A 4,883-nucleotide genomic window follows, 5' to 3' on the forward strand; every position below is an offset into this window, starting at 1 on the left:
GGAGGTGAAGGTCCCATTAGAAAATCCACAAGTTTGTGAAAATTTGGACTTGCTCCAAAACAGTAGGTACTGTCCTAAACATACTCCAGGGGTCTGTATTGATGCCAGGTAGTCACCCATCATTGGAGAGATGTTTATAAAAAAAATGTGGAAACGTCCATGTTCTTTTGAGGCTTAACCTCAATCAAGAAAACTGAAGTAAGCCCTCTGGAGTATGCTTAAGAAGGGCTGACATTTTGCCGAGTGTTTTGACGCAGGAAATGGGTTGGCATGTTTTGGTGGCTGTGTCTTTTACCTTCTTTGTGCCTTTGACTGAAGCCAGTGGAACCGGTTGAGAAATGCATTTGTAATTCTTCCTGACATATCATCAGTGAAAATCTCTTTGAATTGAGGATAGAGAGAGATCTCTTCCAGCTGCCAGAGACGATCTCTTTGAGTTGAGGACAGAGTAAAAGAGGCTCTGAAATCAACACACAGCAGCTCACAGCATTCTGGCAGTATGTTCATAGGACTGACGCATGGACTCGATGTATGCACAACGTGACTCTGATTCTCCTTCTGCCTGTGTCCACTGATTGCTAAAGGGACCAAAAGAAAAAATTCACTGGATGTCAGAGATGACATGCCTCACTGTAGCAAACACAGCTTCATAATTTCAGCCTCTTGGGCAAGCCTTCAACAGTAGCCTTCTCAGAACATTTATATTTTTATTACAGATTTTGTTCTCTTTGCAATCTGTAGAATTTATATTTAATTCTATTTTGATAAGTCTCTTAATTTCTGCAGGACAAAGAAGCAAGAAATTAATCTCTAAATGCATATACATTCAAATACATAAATGTACACATATGTATATTTATATTATCTCTACATGAAAGAAGTTCTCTTTCAGTGTAAGAAACCAGTTGTGCACAAAATAGAAGTTAGGTTATATTCTACACTTGATCTTAGCCAAAAGGCCGAGAAGCGATAGAAGTTAGGTTATATCAATCAGTGTGTATTTGCAGTAGAAAGGTAGGTACACACATGGGTTTTGCTGATTCCCAGAAGGGTCCTTCACCTACACTGTTGTGGTGGTTTTTTGATTTTTTGGTTTTCTTGGGGTTTTTTTTTTTTCAGATCATAGTTTAGTTGAAAAGAGAAGCCATAGTCCGAACAACCATAATGGGAAGTTTTGAAAGTGTTGAGTGTGAGGGAAGATCAGCTACTGCAGGGGTCCACGGGAGTGCAAGATGATTTCCAGCTGGTGTTCGCTGTGTTTGCTGATTGTGCTGTGTAAACACAGAACTGCTGGTGTGAACTCAACATCGGACTGGGCACATTATTACCTCCCCTCGCCTTAGCTGCTAAACATTTGTGAGCTGTAGGGAGGATGTGTGTGGAGTTGTCAAGAATCTCGGACTTGGAGCCCAGCGTTCTTGTAAATTTCATTCCCGGCCAGTTCTGTTCCAGCAGGAAAGAGGTTTGGGATGCAGAGTAGATCACCTACATTTCTGGAAGATGGTACAGATTATGAATGAATGATAATGATGGCAAATGAAAATGAAGTGAGTAGATGATTCCTGATTTCTGATCTGGCAGGATGCACAGTCTCATAAAGCACTTAAACCTATTTGTTAGTTGACTGTCATAGTCTTATGGTAGCATTCCATGACAGTGAGCTAATGCAAGTACTAGAAGAATCAAAATACAAAAGCCATACTTCTGCCATACAAAAGCATCAAACTTTTATCCGTTAGTAATTGAAAATTTAAGATACTACAAATCTCTAATCTGTTCAAGGCATTTTTTGTTTGTTCTTTTTTGGTGGGGGGGTTCTTGGGGTTTGGGAACCATATACATTCAATGAATGGAATTTCTCAGATGTCAGAGTTGGAGGTGTCTTTTTGGGGACGTGACAGATGTGCTCAGTAACCCCTCTAGTTGCCTGAATGAGAAAGAGAATGCTCTTTAGGTGCCCAAAACTCTGATACAGATGAAGCCAGATCATTCTCATACCTAAACTTCCACCACATTTCCACCACATAAAGAAACTTAACCCTGAGCATTTGCCAAGACTACATTCAAAGTTGCTCATATACTTTTAAGGTTGTAAATATATATCAATATTTCATGATCCACAATCTTAGTAGCAATTTCGTAAAGTATATGACAAAAGCCACAAATGGCCTCTTCTTTTAGGACAACCAGGAACAACTATTTAAAGCAGTTTTGGTTTTGAGTCCAAGGTCTAGCATTTTTTAAGAATAGATAGTAGAGTTGTCAATAGTTGGGGGCTATTTAAAGATTGCCTTGAGAAACGTGAATATATTAAGCTGTAGCCCCCAGATGCAAATGCCTATTAGCAGAGAAAATTTTAAAGGCGATCTGTTTTTTCTTTGATTTTAACCATTCCTGTGACTAGCTGAGTATTCTTAATTTAGCAGATGACATTGTGATTTGTATTTGTCTTGCTGCAGTCTCTTCCTTTGTATTTATTTTATCATGGTGATTTCAGAAGTGGGACAGGATTTTATATATCCCGTCTCTCTGTGACAGTACTTGGCAATGATGAGAAGTCAGGTCATGATTGTATTAATTACTTTCATTATTTATCAAGTCAAAGCCCTACTTCAGCACTCATTAAAAATGAGCAACATCATTTTTAAAAATAATGTCCCTGAATGATGTTTTATCTTCAGACCTTATACAATGTATTTCTGTGTGTGTGTGTGTGTGCGCACATGAACATATATAGGAATATTAGAATATGTGTTTTGCTTCTCTTACATCAGATAGTTGGTCTAATATTGTGTAGCCTATGATTTCTATGAATCTGAAGGTAAGAATGAAACTGGAATGTTGCAAAATGTTTTATTTTCATCCTTGTAAGCATGATACAGATTACAATATGTCTGACTCGAATGTTGGTTGCAAATCCTATCATGGTAATTACTGGTTAACACTGCAGTGACTTTTCACAGGGCTTTATCTTGATATTAATATTCTTAGCTAAGCATCTAAGGTTTGTAGCCAGGCTTTATCCATCTGTAGTCTCATTTTATACCACATTCAACCTGGCCACTGGCATTTCATCTTAGTAGTTTTCTTTTTGTTCTAACAACAAGCCATGAACCGTTAAGGCCCAAGGTCTTTGCTTATGTCCAGAGATGACTGCCAAAATATTTAACCAGCAGCAAGGCATGAACACTGACCAATCAGAAGTGACATGAGCTAAAGCAGGATTCTGAAAGCCCCCTGATGAGCCAGGTATTAACCCTGTAGGTCCTGGATCCAGGGTATTGGGGTGGGGTTCTGGGGAAATCTTTGGGAGATGAGGTGATAAGTGATGGGAGAAGATCTAGAGAATGACTTCTCACCAACCTCCATACCATCTCAAAGCCATAATCAATATTTGTCTATAACTGGAAAAATCACACCTCTGATTATATCATCTCCACTTTTCTTCCATTATACTTGATTTCCTCAGAGGACCTTTCCTTAAGCTTCCTGAAGAGGGCCATTCTCATTGAGTCTTTCATAGAAACTTCTACTTCTGCATTATACCTTTCAAACTGTCTAGTTTACAAATACTTTGTAATTATTTGAATCATATTTCACCCCCACTAGGTGATGGGCAGGAATTCCTGAGGGCAGGAGTCATGGAATTGTCTGACAGCCCTATCCCCACCTCTGCCTTGCTTGAGAACTCACACCCCAGCCCCTAATGGGTGCTCAGTAAATATTTGTTGAATGAATGAGTTGTCAAAAAGACTTTAGAACTTCTTTGAATACATTTATATTTTGAAATGCAACTGATATGCATGTTACTTTGGGGATGTAATGTTGGGAAGATAACATTTTTTTTAAGTTACTATCTTTTTAATGCTTCCAAATACATTTTCCGGAAATGATTTTCAGATGGTGGCTAGATCCCAAGCTGTGACTTATCTTTTCCTTTTAGTAGAAATGCTTTCACTCACTTGATGTCCAGTACAAAGATTTAATCTCCTGAGTTGAATTATTCATTGTTCTTAAAGCTCAGCAAGAAACATTAAAACTTAAAACTTAAAAGCTACTACTATATACAGGATATTTGGAACATTGGAGCAACCAGTGATGAATGAGCTGCCATCCTACCTTCAGAGAGGATCAGTCTAGTAATTTTCTCCTTTTCTGAATTAGAAGTATTTAGAACATTTTATTTCTCCATTGCAGTGTCCGAACAGAGACCATATAGTTTGTTCTCTACATGGCGTAGAGCAAAGCCTCTCATATTCATGTGGAATTTTTAAACCCAACATAGAGTTTGAACTCATGACCCTGAGATCAAGAGTTGCATGCTCTACTGACTGAGCCAGCCAGGTGTCCTTGGATGGTTTTTAGTAATGATGATGACGATGGTATTACAGGATACTTTGCTAAAGTTTGTCTTTTCTTGTTTCCTGAAAATTCCAACTACTTGTACTTTTTATGCCTGTTACTTTTTTTATTACTAATGCTTTCCCTGTTTGATTAACCGTATAAACTGGATAGCTTTACCTCCTCAGAGGAGGAGATACCAATTCAATTACTGTTATACTCCTCAGGCCTTTCCTGTGTTCAAGACTTACCCATTGTTTCCAGACTTTAATACATCTTGCAATCACTCCCGAACTTTATATGAATCTTGGACACATCATGTATATTACTGCACTTCATGTTCCCACACCTTTTATGCCAGTCATTCTGTTTTGAGAGTTTTTATTTCTTGCTTTTCTATTTTGTGAGTGTGCACGCATATGTGTATGTGTGTGAGTTTGTGTATTTTGTGTTACCATCTCATAATTTCTGGACTACTTTCCTCCTGTGCGTGATTGGAAGGAGAGTATGATGTTTATAGTTGTCAGTTACAAGTTACCTAT

The 4,883-nt window shown here is 38.2% G+C and overlaps 1 pseudogene; it reads right to left on the reverse strand.

The window, feature by feature from the left end:
* Positions 1-813: 813 nt before the first annotated feature.
* LOC115275637 lies at positions 814-971 on the reverse strand (annotated as a pseudogene).
* Positions 972-4,883: the final 3,912 nt, after the last annotated feature.

This window comes from Suricata suricatta, chromosome 12 (genome assembly GCF_006229205.1).
Source record: "Suricata suricatta isolate VVHF042 chromosome 12, meerkat_22Aug2017_6uvM2_HiC, whole genome shotgun sequence".
Taxonomy (NCBI): domain Eukaryota; kingdom Metazoa; phylum Chordata; class Mammalia; order Carnivora; family Herpestidae; genus Suricata; species Suricata suricatta.